This window comes from Peromyscus californicus, unplaced genomic scaffold, assembly GCF_007827085.1.
Source record: "Peromyscus californicus insignis strain IS unplaced genomic scaffold, ASM782708v3 Scaffold_4__1_contigs__length_199733344, whole genome shotgun sequence".
Classification (NCBI taxonomy): Eukaryota; Metazoa; Chordata; class Mammalia; order Rodentia; family Cricetidae; genus Peromyscus; species Peromyscus californicus.
Genome location: NW_026294562.1, coordinates 154188793 through 154204873, shown reverse-complemented (window position 1 = coordinate 154204873; position 16081 = coordinate 154188793). Strand labels below are relative to the sequence as shown.

At 38.9% G+C, this 16081-nt stretch overlaps 1 pseudogene; it reads right to left on the bottom strand.

Moving 5' to 3' along the window:
* Positions 1-209: 209 nt before the first annotated feature.
* Positions 210-15685, bottom strand: LOC128124003 (glyceraldehyde-3-phosphate dehydrogenase-like; annotated as a pseudogene).
* Positions 15686-16081: the final 396 nt, after the last annotated feature.

Below are 16081 nucleotides of genomic sequence, written 5' to 3'. Positions count from 1 at the left end.
CACTAAACATTTTGTGGGTTTAGTGAACTTTATTGATGGTATTCAAGAGAGTAGGGATCGCTAAGCCTCTCCCTTTCTTCTGGGATTCTGGGATAGAAACTGTGAGGGAGATGCTCAGTGTTGGAGGCTGAGTTGGTACAGGGACTGCTTCATAGTCCAGGACATCTCTTGCTCTTGTGTTCTTGCTGAGGTAGGTGGTCCAGGCCTTCTTACTCCTTGGAGGCCATTTAGGCCATGAGGTCCACTGCCCTGTTCCTATAGCTGTATTCATTATCATACCAAGAAATGACCTTTACAAAGTTGACCTTGAGAGCACTGCCAGCCACAGCATCATAGATGGCAGTGTGGTTATCACTCTTAAAGCTGCAGGAGACATCCTGGTTCTCAGTGTCGCCCTCAATGTCCTTAATGGGCCCTCAGATGCCTGTATCACCATCTTCTTGATGTCATCATATACTTGGAAGCTTTCTTCAGGTGACATGTCAGAGCCATGTCATACACATTGTGGATAGGAACACAAAATGGCATGCAAGTGAGCTTCTGATTGAACTCTGGGATCACCTTGCCTACACCCTTGTAGCACCAGTAAATGCAGAAATGATGTTCTGGTGATGTAGCACACTACAGCTTCCCAGAAGGACCATCCACAGTTTTCTGAGTGGCAGTGATGTCATAGACTGTCATCATAAGTCCTTCCCCAATCAAAATTGTCATGGATGACATTCGTCAGAGGGACTAGGCAGTTGGTGCTGCAGGAATCATTGCTGACAATCTTGAGTGAATTGTCATACTTATAATCCACATCCATCACAAATATGAAGGCATCAGCAGAAGGGGCAGAGATGATGACCCTTTGGGCCCCACCTTTCAAGTGGGCTCCAGGCAACTCTACTGGTGAAGACACCAGTAAACGTCACAACATACTGTCTATCAGCATCATCCCATCCAATGTGGGCAGACTCTTGTTCCTGGAAGATAGTGACAACCTTCCCATTGATGACAAGCTTCCAGTTCTCAGCCTTGACTGTGTATATATGATAGTTTCTAAAGCAATATATGAATATTTTCAGCTCTCCTAAGCATCATCAAACTGAATAGCTACAAAAGTAATTACTACAACTATCACAGTAACACTAGGTCCTTTTAGTACCACCTGTATATCTGATATTTTATTTGTGCTCTAACAAATAAAGCTTGCCCTAGAGATCAGAGGAAAAAAGTCAGCCACTATATTTAACATAAAGGTTAGGCAGTGGAAACACATGCCTTTAATCCTGGCATTCAAGAGGCAGAGATTCATCAGGATCTGCACGAGTTCAAGGCCACACTGGGAACAGAGCTAAGCATGGTGGCACACACCTTTAATTCCAGCACTAATTAACCACAGAGATCTGCAGGGTCTGTATAGACAGGAAGTGACAGAGCTGATCAGAAAAAGCAAGTGATGTAACTGGGTGAAGAGAGAAAGTAAGATGGCAGGGCACAGAAAAGTATATAGGCATGAGTATACAGGAAGTAGGTCTCTCTTGGGCTGAAGAATTCTTAGCAGTAAGAACTTGTGGCTGTGACTTATTCTATTCTTTTGAACTCTGAGCTTTCATCCCAATATCTGGCTCCAGATTTTTTTATTATAAGACCTTTTACAATTCGTGTCACATGTATATTTTGAAATTGCATTATCTTCTTATGTCTGCGTTGATAAATACTTTTCATTTAATTTTTGTTAAGCTGATGAGAGTGAAATAGTGTCTCACATACATACTTTTCATTTAAACATTAACAATAACAGAAATAGGATCACTGAATTACATTCTCCAGATACCACCACATCGTAACCTCACCATCTAATTACTTTTATCATTAATATCTCTGAATACAAACTTATTTTTCTGTTAACCTTTCAACATGAAATGGATCTTAAGATTTTCCTGAGGAAAGGCAGAATTCCACATATGGAACACATTCTTGTTCCTCACTCTCTTTCATGAACTCTGCTTTTTTTTATATTGTAAATTCTCACATCATGTATTCAGTCTCATTTTCTATGATTTCCCTCTTTGTTCTTAAAGCTACAATTATTTTGTTCTTCTTATAATTTTTAAAATGTGATTTCAGTTAAAAAAAGAACAAGGGCATCATATTTAGGGGGTTGTAGGTAGAATACCATAATTTAGATGTCAATGACCTCTCTCCTTCTTTAGGCCTCATGTGATTGATGTTTTCTCTTCAGGGTGGTGGGCTTTGCAAAATTTTTTTGAGTTTTAACAGGTAAAGCTTAGAGGATGGTCCTCAGTGTACTGAGGTTATGGTCTCAAATATTAGACTGGAGAGATAGCTCAATGTTGAAAGTGTGTACTGCTCTTGCAACAGACATTGGTTCATTTCCAAGTCTGTAAAGCAATGCACAACAACCTGTGACTCAATCTTGAGGGTAACCTAATGCCCTCTTCTCTGCTTTGCAGGTACATTCACTCACTTACACAAGCCCCCACAATTTTAATTAATTTTTCTTAAAAAGAAGATATATAGATGTAAAATATGTATTGGAAAGTATTTTTGATACCCATTAAATGTTAAAATTAAAAAGGAACACAATGAAATGCTAGAATATGTAATATCTATTAGACTATAATATAAAATATAAAAACACCCACCCACTAGAACATAAAAACACCGATGACACCAACTTCTGTTAAGAAAGAGAAGTAGGAATGTTCATATACTGTGGGTGATATAAAAAATAAACTACTCAGCAACTTATAAAGCCAGGTAAAGTTTCCCAAAAGTACAAAAAAGAGGCTTATCATAAAACACAATAGCTAAGTTATTTAGAATTCATAAAATTAATAAAAAAAATCCACAACCCATGTATATTTTTACAAAAGCATCTGAGCTGAAGCTCATACAGAGCACCTATATAACATGTAGGGCCCCAGAATCAATTTCTAGCACCTCAGAAGCAATAAAAATGAAAGCTTGCAATACTGACTCTCTCTGCAATATCTAGAAGTGCGCAAAGTGTACAAAATGTTCTGTGTAGGTAAGCGAATGAGGAAAGAATAGAATATCCATACAAGTGAATCATTAATCATCATTAACAATAAACAGTCCATTATGAGAAGATATGGAAGAAGCCTAAATGAAATCTGAATGAAGTTAGTCTAATAGAGCCACATGCTAGATCAAAGCAATAAAACAAGGCATTGGAAGACATAAATCTACAGTGAAAGAAAATAGTAATTACCAGGAGCAATTGCAGGGAATGAGATAATAATAATATAAAATGATTTTACAGCATCAAAACTATCCTGCAGGAGATTTTAAAGACAAGTGAATATTGTTCTTCTTTATGTGTATGATTGCACAACAGGTGGTTTAAAAACTCAACAATTAAAGGAAAGGATTATCAACTTACCTGGGATTGGTATAATATCAACTATCATTTTAATAATTATTGTTTTAGCCCTAAAATGTTGGTTGACATAAATGCCAAGATATAGCCCTTAGAAAAAGTCACTATAGAAAAATTGGCATTTTGACTGATAAGTTACAAGTCTTAGGAAAAATTACTAACACAGATAATAGAGATATTCAGATGAAGACAGAGGAATTTAAAGGAGAACAAACCTCACCATTGCATTATATGATTAGAGAGAAACAGTCTAAGGATATGAAACAATTCCATCACCTTACAGGAACAAGTACCAAAGGACAGGTATTCCAAAAGCTATGTACCAGATGACTGGATTCCTGTGAAAATGTTAGATTTGAGGAGATTTAAGGAAGCAATAGTCTCATATGGTATGCATTCACCTTTTGTAAAGCAGCTGTTAAATTCATGGTCAACTAATAATGGAATTGTTCCACAACACTGGAGAGATTTGATTACAACAGTACTGGAACATGGTCCTTCATTACAGTGGAGGACCTGGTAGAAAGACGAGGCTAGGACCATTGAACAATGAAGTAGGGCTAGAGGTATGGAAATCTTCCAAGGTCAACTTCTTGCAGAGGAAGATTATGCTAATGTACAAAGACAGTCTCTATATGATGACCACACCCTGACTCTTGGCACTGCAGCAGCTTTGAATGCTTGGGACAGAACTAAAGAAGTCAGAGGCAGAACTGTGTCATTTACTAAAGTTACACAGGGCCCAAAATAAAGTTTGACTGATATTTTAAAAAGATTAATGTGAGTTGTAAATAGCATGATACAAAATTCAGAATCTAGACAATAGTAATTGTATCTTTGGCTTTTGACAGTGCACAAGGGTAATTAGGCTTTGAAAGGCAAGATCAGCACCCATAGAGGAATGGATCCAAATTACAGTCAGTATTAAATCTTTTAACCATGATGATGCTTGAACAGTACAGGTGATTTCCAAAGGCTTGAAGAAAAATAAAGATGACAGATATTTTAATTGTGCCAAGCAAGGTCATATAAAGGGAGTGTAGACAAGGCTTTCCTAGAAACAACATTTCTTCTAATCTGAAAAGAAGGCTCTTGTCTTCTGGACTATGCAGAAGATGCTGCAAAGGCTGACATTGCAATGAAGATCAACAAGGGACAGGCAAGGTAACACTTTACCATCAGGAAATACCTTGGGAGAGTCTCTTGCAGGCCCCCATGTCAAGTTTGGTTTATTGTTCCCTGTCACCATGGCAGAAACTCTTCCCCACAGCAATTAAAGGGCCTAATCCCCATTGTAAAAAATCATACTGCTCTGGATGATAGAAGAGCCCTAGTAGATAAAACAAAAAATTCAGGAGAAAACATAACACAAATATTTTGGCAAACTTCTATAAATGATCAATGACCAAAGTCAAAAATATGACATTGTACAGGAGAAGTAAATCTATAGATACCATCAAAATTGATAAAGACTATATTTGAACAAGAGAGACCTCTTGATTAGAAGAGATGATAGTTCCTCAAATAGAGTGAACATTCAATCTAAACTAACTTGAAGACACAACAAATGCCTTTCATTTGATTAGATATAACTTGCCAAAAGGAAAACTCCCCATTTGTTAGAGTTGGGGCAGTGTGGTGATATTTTATTTGTGCTGAAATGTGATTTTATTTGTATGTTAATAAATAAAGTTTGCCTGGAGATCAGAGGTCAAATAGTCAGCAATAACCAGAAGTCAGGCAGTGGTAGCACATGCCCTTAGTCCAATCACACAACAGGCAGAGTCTCTGGGTGGTCAAAGACACAGTCAATGGTGGTGACACATGCCTTATTTCTAGTACCAACCATAGAGACCTCATGTATATAGACAGGCATTGATGAGGAAGTGATGTGACTTGGCTTAGAGCCAATGAGAAGACAGAACAGGAAGGCAATAAAAGTATAGGTTAGATAGGAAGAGTCTCTCTCTGTGGAAGCTACTGCATGGTGGTAAGCTAAGACTAGTCATGGCTATTCACTATTTCTCTGATCTCTTCAGCTACTCACCCTGTATTTGGCTCTTTGTTTCTCATTTAATAAGACTATTTAGAAATTCATTTACATTTGGTGCCTACATGGCAAGCATTCATTAAAAAACTGTTGGAGACCTTTCAGGCCAGGGGTTACAGGCCGCAGCTTGGCCAGAGTTTACAGGCCTCAGGAGGCCTGGCTGGAGTTACAAGTGATCCGACTACACACAGTCAGAGCTGCACTCAACTATAGGGGAGTTTTCTCAAGTCCTGCCCAGGCCCTCAGCCACTCAGACACAAATAAACACACAGATGCTTGTGTTAATTAAAACTGTTTGACCTAATGGCTCAGGCTTCTTGCTAGCTAGATCTTACATTTATATTAACCCATAATTTTTATTTATGTTTAGCCACGTGGCTTGGTAGCTGTTCTCAGTTCTGCTTTCATATCTTGCTTCCTTTGTGTCTGGTTGGTGACTCCTGACTCAGCCTTTCTGTTCCAAGAATTCTTCTCTCTCTTTGTCCTGCCTATACTTCTTGCCTGGCTACTGGCCAAATCAGTACCTTATTTATTAACTAATCAGAGCAACACATTCATAGCATACAGTGTGATATCCACAGATGCACACAGCTGGAGCCACTTGCAGCCAGATCTCCAACTCACATGGTTCGAGCTTAAAAGGGCTGGAGCTTAAAGGGCCTGAAGCAGCTCAAGCTGGAGCATGTGAATGGACTCTGGCTTTTAGCTTTTTTCTGTTTTCCTGGTAGGTAGTAGGTGCCTCTCTCTCTCTCTCTCTCTCTCTCTCTCTCTCTCTCTCTCTCTCTCTCTCTCTCTCTCTGTTTCTGGATTCCCATCTCAGACTGCAACTATGCTATGCAGCTGTTTATATATCCCTCAAAATCCTACTGTTCTACACAGACTTGGTAAGTCTATTAAGATATCAGATATCTTAAAGGGAGAAACTACTAAAAAGAGAAAAAATTTTCCGCATTAAAAAAATGGGAAATATCTTTACAATGAAGGAATATGTTCTTGGTATGAAAAAACATTAGGCAGTCTGAAAATGGACAAATTACATGAGAGGATTAGTGTTGATGGGATGTATGTAACATCAATTATGTATATTATTTGTTTAATTATTCTTATTTTACTATTAAAAAGATGGTCAATTTAAGTGCCAAGATAAAAGCTTTAAAAAAAACCTGTTAAAATGAATTATAGAGAAATTCAGACTCAGACAGAAGAATTTAAGGGTGAAATTATTTGAGGATTGGCTTATGAGGTCACAGAGAGAGAACCTGTTTTGAAACAATCAAACAATGTATCTGGTAACTTCCTGATCAAGGGCATGTACAAACTAATTGGACTTCAGTTGAAATGTTAGATTTGAGGAGACTTAAGGAAGCTATAGTATCCTATGGCACACATTTTCCATTTGTAAAGCAAATGTTAAACTTGTGGTCAACTTTAATAGGATTATTCTTCAAGACTGGAAAGAATTGGTAATGCCTGTCCTGGAACCCGGAGCACAATTGCAGTGGTGCACTTGGTATAGAGACAAGGCTAAGACAATACAAAATCAATGTAGAGCTAGAGGTATGGAAATTTCCCAGGATCAGCTTCTTGGAGAAGGTCAATATGCTGGAATACAAAGACAATGTTTATATGGTAACCAAACCTTAATTCTATGTCACATGGCAGCCATGAATGCACTCAGGAGCCAGAGCCAGGCAGATCTCTGTGAGTTCAAGGCCAGCCTGGGCTACCAAGTGAGTTCCAGGAAAGGCACAAGGCTACACAGAGAAACCCTGTCTTTAAAAACCAAAAAGAAGAAGAAGAAGAAGAAGAAGAAGAAGAAGAAGAAGAAGAAGAAGAAGAAGAAGAAGAAGAAGAAGGTAACAGGGACTTAAATAGTCCAAGAGAATTATCACCTGAAGCTGAGAAAGAATTGGCCTTAGTAGAAAAGAAAGTACAGGAAGGACATGTGGATTGTGTGTATCCAAAGCTCAATTGCATTTTGGTTATTTGACCCTCTAGGCATTCACCTACAGAAATTTTAATGCAGAGGGAAGATATTATATTGGAATGCATATCTCTACCAAATAAACAATAAAAATTAAAACTTATGTGGAAAAGATCTCTCATTTAATTTTAAAAGGAAAATTGAGACTTTGTCAATTAGCAGGAATAGACCCAGCAGAAAATGTAGAATCTTTAAATTTGGATGACATTGACAAATTATGGGCAGCAAGTGAACCTTGGCAAAGAGCTTGCAGTAATTTTTTTGGAGAGATTAACAACAAATATCCCAAAATCAATAGAATTCAATTTATAAAGAGAGCTGATTGGACTTTGCCTCTCATTGTATGGGAAACACCCATCTATGGAGCCCATACATTTTATATAGATGTGAACAAACAAGGAAAGGCAGGTTACAAATCAGAAAATTTAAGTAAAATGGTTCAAAGTCCTTATAATTCAGTTCAAAAATCAGAATTGTATGCTATTCTGTTGGTATTAATGGATTTTTCAGAACCTCTCAACATAGTTACTGACTCTCAGTATGCTGAAAGAGTGGCATTACATATTGAGACTGCAGAATTTATTCCTGATGAGTCAGAATTAACTTTGTTATTTATTCAGTTACAAGATAAAATCAGGAATATGAAGCATCCCTTATATATAACTCACATCCAATCCCATATGGGTCTGCCAGGCCCTCTAGCCCAAGGCAATGATGAGATTGATTAAATTATTGATAGGAAATGTGCTGGAGGCCTCAGAATTTCATAAAAAATCATCATATCAATAGTAAAGATTTAAAAATGATTTTTCCATAACCTGGCAACAAGCCAAGGAAATTGTAAGAAAATATCCTACTGTTTTTTTGTAATCAGACTCCATTTCCAGCAGGATATAACCCAAAAGGTTATTCCTCATAAAGAGGAGTGTAATCTGACAGATGGATGTGTTTTACTATGCAGAATTTGGAAAATTGAAATATGTACACCATACCATTGATATTTATTCATGATTTCAATGGGCAACTGCTTTGAGTTCTGAAAAAGCTGATTCTGTAATCACAAAACTGCTGGAAGTTATGGCCATCATGGGTATACCTGCACAAATTAAAACTTACAATGCTCCATCATACGTCTCTGGTAAAATGAAACAGCTATTTCCTTATTACAATATAAGGCATATTACAGGTATACCACATAATCCTACATGCCAAGAAGTTATAGAAAGATCAAAGAGAACTCTAACGGATATGCTTAATAAACAGAAAGGGGTAACAAAACCCCAAGAAATAGATTGCATAATGCACATTAACTTTGAATTTTCTCAGTGCTAATGAGAAATGAACAACAGCTGCAGAGAGACATTAGACAATAGAAAAACTACAGAATTAAACCAGCCTATATACGTTAAAGATGTTCTGACTTCAGAATGGAAACACTGATATGTATTACCTTGGGGATGAGGTTTTTCTTTTGTTTCTACAGGAGAAGATAAGAGGTGGATACCATCAAAATTTTTTTTAATTTTATAATTTAATTTAATTTTACATGTCAGCCACAGATTCCCCTCTCCTCCCTCCTCCCATCCTCCCCCACCCTCCCCCAACCCACCTCCCATTCCCATCTCCTCCAGGGCAAAGACTCCTCTGGGGATTAAGTTCAACCTGGTAGATTCAGTCGAGGCAGGTCCAGTTCCCCCCTCCCTTCACCCAGGCTGAGCAAAGTGTCCCAGCATAGGCCCCGGGCTCCAAAAAGCCAGCTCATGCACTAAGGACAGTTTCCAGTCCCACTGCCTGGGGGCCTCCCAAACAGTTCAAGCTAATCCACTGTCTCACTTATCCAAAGGGCCTGATCCAGTTGGGGGCTCCTCAGCTATTGATTCATAGTTCATGTGTTTCTACTACTTTGACTATTTGTCCCTGTGCTTTTTCCAATCATGGTCTCAACATCAATCGCTCATACAATCCTTCCTCTTTCTCACCGATTGGAGCTCCAAGTGGGGCCTGGCCATGGATCTCTGCATCCACTTCCATCAGTCTTTGGATGAGAGTTCTACCATGACAGTTAGGGTGTTTGGCCATCTGATCACCAGAGTAGGTCAGTTCAGGCTTTCTCTTGACCATTGCCAGTAGTCTATTTGGAGGTATCTTTGTGGATTTCCATGGACCTCTCTAGCACTTTGCTTCTTCCTATTCCCATGGGGTCTTCATTTATCATGGTATCTCTTTCCTTGTTCTCCCTCTCTGTTCTTGATCTAGCTGGGATCTACCTCTCCCCTAAGCACTCTTTCCACTGACACTTGCCTGTCACACATCCCCCCCCCACACACATCTAGTTTGATCATGTAGATCTCATCCACATTGGGCAATCCCTGTGTCTTTCTAAGGGTCCACTTTAATAGGTATCCTCCCTGGAGTTGTGAGTAGGAGTCTAGTCATCCTTTGTTTTAAATCTAGCATCCACCTATGAGTGAGTACATACCGTGTTTGTCTTTCAGAGTCTGGGTTACCTCACTCAGGATGCTTTTTTTCTAGTTCCATCCATTTGCCTGCAAACATCATGATGTCATTGTTTTTCTCTGCTGAGTAGTACTCCATTGTGTATATGACCAGATTTTATTTATCCAGTCTTCAGTTGAAGGGCATCTAGGTTGTTTCCAGATTCTAGCTATTACAAAACAATGCTGCTATGAACATAGCTGAGCAAGTGCCCTTGTGGTATGATTGAGCATTCCTTGGGTATATACCCAAGAGTGGTACAGCTGGATCTTAAGGGAGATTGATTCCCAATTTTCTTTCTTTCTTTCTTTCTTTCTTTCTTTCTTTCTTTCTTTCTTTCTTTCTTTCTTTCTTTCTTTCTTTCTTTCTTTCTTTCTTTCCTTCTTTCTGATTCCCAATTTTCTAAGAAAGCACCATATTTATTTCCAAAATGGCTGTACAATCTTGCATTCCCACCAACAGTGGAGGAGAGTTCCCCTTGCTCCACATCCTCTCCAACATAAGCTATCTTCAGTGTTTTTGATCTTAGTCATTCTGACAGGTGTAAGGTGGTATCTCAGAGTCATTTTGATTTGCATTTCCCTGATCATTAGGGATGTTGAGCAATTCCTTAAATGTCTTTCAGCTATTTGAGCTTCCTCTGTTGAGAATTCTTGGTTTAGCTCTATAGCCCATTTCCTAATTGGACTGTTGGGCATTTTGATGTCTAATTTCTTGAGTTCTTTATATAATCTGGATATCAGTCCTTTGTCAGATATGTGGTTGGTGAAGATCTTTTCCCATTCTGTAGTCTATCACTTTGTTTTGTTGACTGTGTCCTTTTCTCTACAAAAGCTTCTCAGTTTCAGGAGGTCCCTTTGATTAATTGTTTCTCTCAGTGTTTGTGCTACTGGTGTTATATTTAGGAAGTGATCTGCTATGCCAATGCTTTCAAGACTTCTTCCTACTTTCTCTTCTATCAGGTTCAGAGTAACTGGATTTATGGTTTTTGATCCACTTGGACTTAAGTTTTGCAGAAGACTGCAAATACATCCAGTGACAGATATGGATATATTTGCAGTCTTCTACATGCTGACATCAGTTATGCCAGCATCATTTGTTGATGGTGCTTTCTTTTTCCATTGTACAGTTTTGGCTTCTTTATCAAAAATCATATGTTCATAGATGTTCAGATTATTGTCAGGGTCTTCAATTTGATTCCATTCGTCCACATGTCAGTTTTTATGCCAGTACCATGTTGTTTTTGTTACTGTAGCTCTATAGTAGAGCTTGAAGTAAGAGATCGTGATGCCTCCAGAGGTTGTTTTATTTTACCGGATTTTTTTGACTATCCTGGGTTTTTTGTTTTTCCATATGAAGTTGATCATTACAGTTTCCAGGTCTGTGAAGTACTCTGTTGGTATTTTGATGGGGATTGCATTGAATCTGTAGATTGCTTTTGGTAAGATTGACTTTTTTACTATGTTAATTCTGCCTATCCATGAGCATGGGAGATCTTTCCATTTACTTTTTTTTCTTTACTAAAAAATTTTCTACTTACTCCATATACTATCCACAGATCCCCCCTTCTCTCTCCAACCATCCCCAGCCCTCTTTCCCAAGCCACTCCACATCCCTAAAATCGAGGTCTCCCATAGGGAGTCTGCAGAGCCTGGCACACTGAGCCTAAGCAGGTCCAAGCCCCTTCCCACTTCACCAAAGCTGTGTAAGGTGTCACATCACAGGCACCGGATTCAAGAATCCTGCCCTTGACCAGGGACAGATCCCAATCCCCCTGCCTGGGTAACCCCCAAACAGTTCGAGCCAAACAACCATCTTCCTTATCCAGAGGGCCAATTCAGTCCCATGGGGGCTCCACAGCCACCAGTTCACTGTTCATGGGCTTCTACTAGTATGGCCAGTCATCTCTGCATGTCCTCCCATCATGATCTTGATGTCCCTTGCCTGCAGTATCTTTCTCTTTCCTCTCTCTCATCAATTGGATTCCCAGAACTCAGCCTGGTGCCTGGCCATGGATCTCTGTATCTGCCTCCATCAGTCATTGGACAAAAGCTCTATGATGACAGCTAGGTTATTTGCTAGGCTGGTCACTAGAGTAAACAAGTCCAGGCACCCTTTGGACCACTGCCAGCAGACCAAGGTGGGGTCAACCTTGTGGATTCCTGAGAGCCTCCCCAACACCCTGCCTCTTCCTATTCCCATGATGTCCTCATCTATCATGGTATCTCCCTCCCTGCCCTCCCACTCTGTCCCTGTTCCAGTGTGACACTCCCATTTTGCTATGTTCTCATTCCCCACTCCTCGCCCTCTGCCACCCCCTGACACCCAGTCCACTCATGTAGATCTCATTCACTTCTCCTTCACAGGGTCATCCATGCGTCCTTCCTAGGGTCTTTTCCTGTTAGCTAGCCTGTCTGGAGTTGTAGGTTGCAGTCTGGCCATTCCTTCCATCACATTTAGTATCCACTTATGAGTCAGTACCTACTATGTTTGTCCTTCTGAGTCTGGGTTACCTCACTTAAGATGATATTTTCTAGTTCCATCCATTTGCCTGCAAATTTCATGATATCTTTGTTTTTTTACTGCTGAGTAGTGCTCCATTGTGTATATTTGCCATATTTTTTTTATCCATTCTTCAGTTGGGGGACATTTGGTTGTTTCCAGGTTCTTGCTATTAAGAATAATACTGATATGAACATAGCTGATCATGTGTCCTTGTGGTAAGATTGAGCATTCCTTGGGTATATGCCCAAGATTTTTTAGCTATGCTAGGTTTTTTGTTTTTCCATATAAAGTTAAGTGTTGTTCTTTCCAAGTCTGTGAAGAAAAATACCACATGATCATCTCATTGGATGCTGAGAAAGCCTTTGAAAAAATCTTTTTTTCTGACATCTTCTTCAATATCTTTTTTTCAGGGACTTAAAGTTCTTGCTATACTGGTCCTTCACTTGCTTAGTTAGAGTTACCCCAAGATATTTTATATCATTTGTGGCTATTGTAAAATGTGATGCATCTCTGATTTCCTTCTCAGTCTGTTTGTCAATTGTATATAGGAGGGCTACTGATTTTTTTGAGTTGATCTTGTATCCTGCTATGTTGCTGAAGGTGTTTATAAGCTGTATCAGTTCCTTGGTTGAATCTTTGGGGTCACTCAATTATACTATTATGTCTTCTGCAAATAGGGAAAGCTTGACTTCTTTTCCAATTTGTATCCCATTAATCTCCTTATGTTGTCTTATTGCTCTGGCTAGAACTTCAAGTACTATATTAAATAAGTATGGGGAGAGCAGACACCCTTGTCTTGTTCCTGATTTTAGTGGAATCGATTTGAGTTTCTCTTCATATACTTTGATGTTGGCTGTTGGCTTGCTGTAAATTGTCTTTATTATGTTTATGTATGTTCCCTGTATTCCTGATCGCTCCAAGACCTTTATCATGAAGGGGTGTTGGATTTTGTCAAATGCCTTTTCAACATCTAGTGAGATGACCATGTGGTTTTTTTCTTTCAGTTTATTTATATGGTGTATTACATTAACAGACTTTCGAATGCTGAATCACCCTTCCATCCCTGGGATGAAGCCTACTTGATCATGGTGGATAATTGTTTTGATGTGTTCTTGGAGTCCGTTTGCCAGTATTTTATTGAGTATTTTGCATCAATGTTTATGAGGGAGATTGGTCTCAAGTTCTCTTTGTTTGTTGCATCTTTGTTTGGTTTACATTCAGGGTAATTGTAGCCTCATAGAAGGAGTTTGGTAATGTTCCTTGTAGTGGGTAGCCGTTCCAGCTTTGATCTGGAAGTTCCAACCCCCACTGAGGCTTAGGCAACTGTCACGCCTACAAGGCGGGGCCAAGGGAGTCACCTCGAGACCTGAGATCTGGATGGGCCAGCACTCTCTCTGTTCCAGGACCCTGGATGGTGGAGGTGGGCCAAGCAGAGCTCCAGAGAACACTGCTGGACTGCTATACACCTTTCCCAGACCCCGCGACCTACCTATCCCTTAATTTGTAAGTTACGCCATTAAATAAATCTCCTTTTAACTACATGGAGTGGCCTTAATAATTTCACCAATAGTTCCTTCTGTTTCTATTGTGTAGAACAATTTAAAGAGTATTGGTATTAACTCTTCTTTGAAGATCTGGTAGAATTCTGCGCTGAAACCATCTGGTCCTGGGCTGTTTTTGGTTGGGAGACATTTAATGACTCTTTCTATTTCCTTAGGGTTTTTTGGGTATATTTAAATAGTTTGTCTGGTCTTGATTTAACTTAGGTATGTGGTACCTATCCAGAAAATTATCCATTTCTTTTAGATTTTCCAGTTTTGTGGAGTAGAGGTTTTTGAAGTATGACCTGATGATTTTCTGGATTTCCTCAGTGTTAGTTATTATGTCTCCCTTTTCACTTCTGACTTTGTTAATTTGGATGCTCTCTCTCTGCTTTTTGGTTAGATTGGATAAGGACTGGTCTATCTTGTTGATTTTCTCAAAGAAACAAGCCTTTGCTTCATTAATTTTTTGTATTGTTCTCTTTGTTTCTATTTTATTGATTTCAGCTCTCACTTTGATAATTTCCTGGCATCTATTCTTCCTGGGAGACTTTGCTTCTTCTTGTTCTAGAGCTTTCAGTTGTGCTGTTAAGTCACTAGTGTGAGATTTTTCCAGCTTCTTTATGTGGGCATTTAGTGCTATGAATTTCCCTCTTAGCACTGCTTTCATAGTGTCCCATAAGTTTGGGTATGTGGTATCTTCATTTTCATTGATATCTAGGAAGTCTTTAATTTCTTTCTTTATTTTTTCCTTAACCCATTGGTGATTAGTTGAGCACTGCTCAGTTTCCATGACAGTGTAGGTTATCTTTAGTTTTTGTTGTTATTGAAATCTAACTTTAAACCATGGTGGTCTGATAGAACACAGGAGGTTATTGCAATTGTTTTGTATCTGTTGAGATTTGCTTTGTGGCCAAGTATATGGTTGATTTTAGAGAAGGTTCCTTGGGGTGCTGAGAAGAAAGTATATTCTTTTTTATTAGGATGGAATGTTCTGTAGATATCGATTAAGTCCATTTGAGTCATAACTTCAGTTAAGTCCTTTATTTCTCTGCTAAGTTTCAATTTGGCAGATATGTCCAGTGGTGAGGGTGGGGTGTTGAAGTCTCCCACTATTAATGTGTGGGGTTTTATATATGATTTAAGCTTTAGTAGTGGTTCTTTTACATATGTGGGTGTCCTTATGTTTGGGGCATAAATTTTCAGAATTGAAACTTCATCTTGGTGGGTCTTTCTTGTGATGAGTATGTAATGCCCTTCTTTATCTCTTTTGATTGATTTTAGTTGAAGTCTACTTTGCTGGATATTAGGATGGCTACACCCACTTGCTTCTGAAGACCACTTGATTAGAAAGACTTTTCCTGGCCTTTTTTCTTAGGTAATATCTATCTTTGAATTTGAGGTGTGTTTCTTGTATGCAACAGAAGGATGCATCCTGCTTTTGTATCCATTCTGTTAGCCTGTGTCTTCTTATAGGTGAATTAAGTCCATTGATATTAAGAGATATTAATGACTGGTGATTGTTTATTCCTGTTATTTTTTTGGTAGTAGTGTGTGTGTGCTTCTCTTCTTTGGGGTTTACTGTTCTGGTGTTGTCTGTTGCCTGTGTTTTCAAGGGTGTATCTGATGTCCTTAGGTTGGAAAATTTCTTCTAGTGCTTTTTGTCGGGCTGGGTTTGTGTATAATGTCTTGTTCATCCCGACCACGATGATTGAAATTTTTGCTGGGTATATTATTCTAGGCTGGCATCCATGGTGTCTTAGCGTCTGCTTTACATCTGTCCAGGTCCTTCTGGCTTTCAAAGTCTCCATTGAGAATTCGGGTGCTATTCTGATGGGTTTGCCTTTGTAAGTCACTTGACCTTTTTCCTTTGCTGCTCTTAATATTCTTTCTTTATTCTGTATGTTTAGTTGTTTAATTATTATGTGGTGAGGGGACTTTTTTGGGGGGGGTCTAGTCTGTTTGGTGTTCTATAGGCTTCTTGTATCTTCATAGGCATTTCCTTCTTTAATTTGGGAAAGTTTTCTTCTGTGATCTTGTTGAATATGTTTTCTGTGCCTTTGAGTTGGTATTCTTCTCCTTCCTCTATCCCT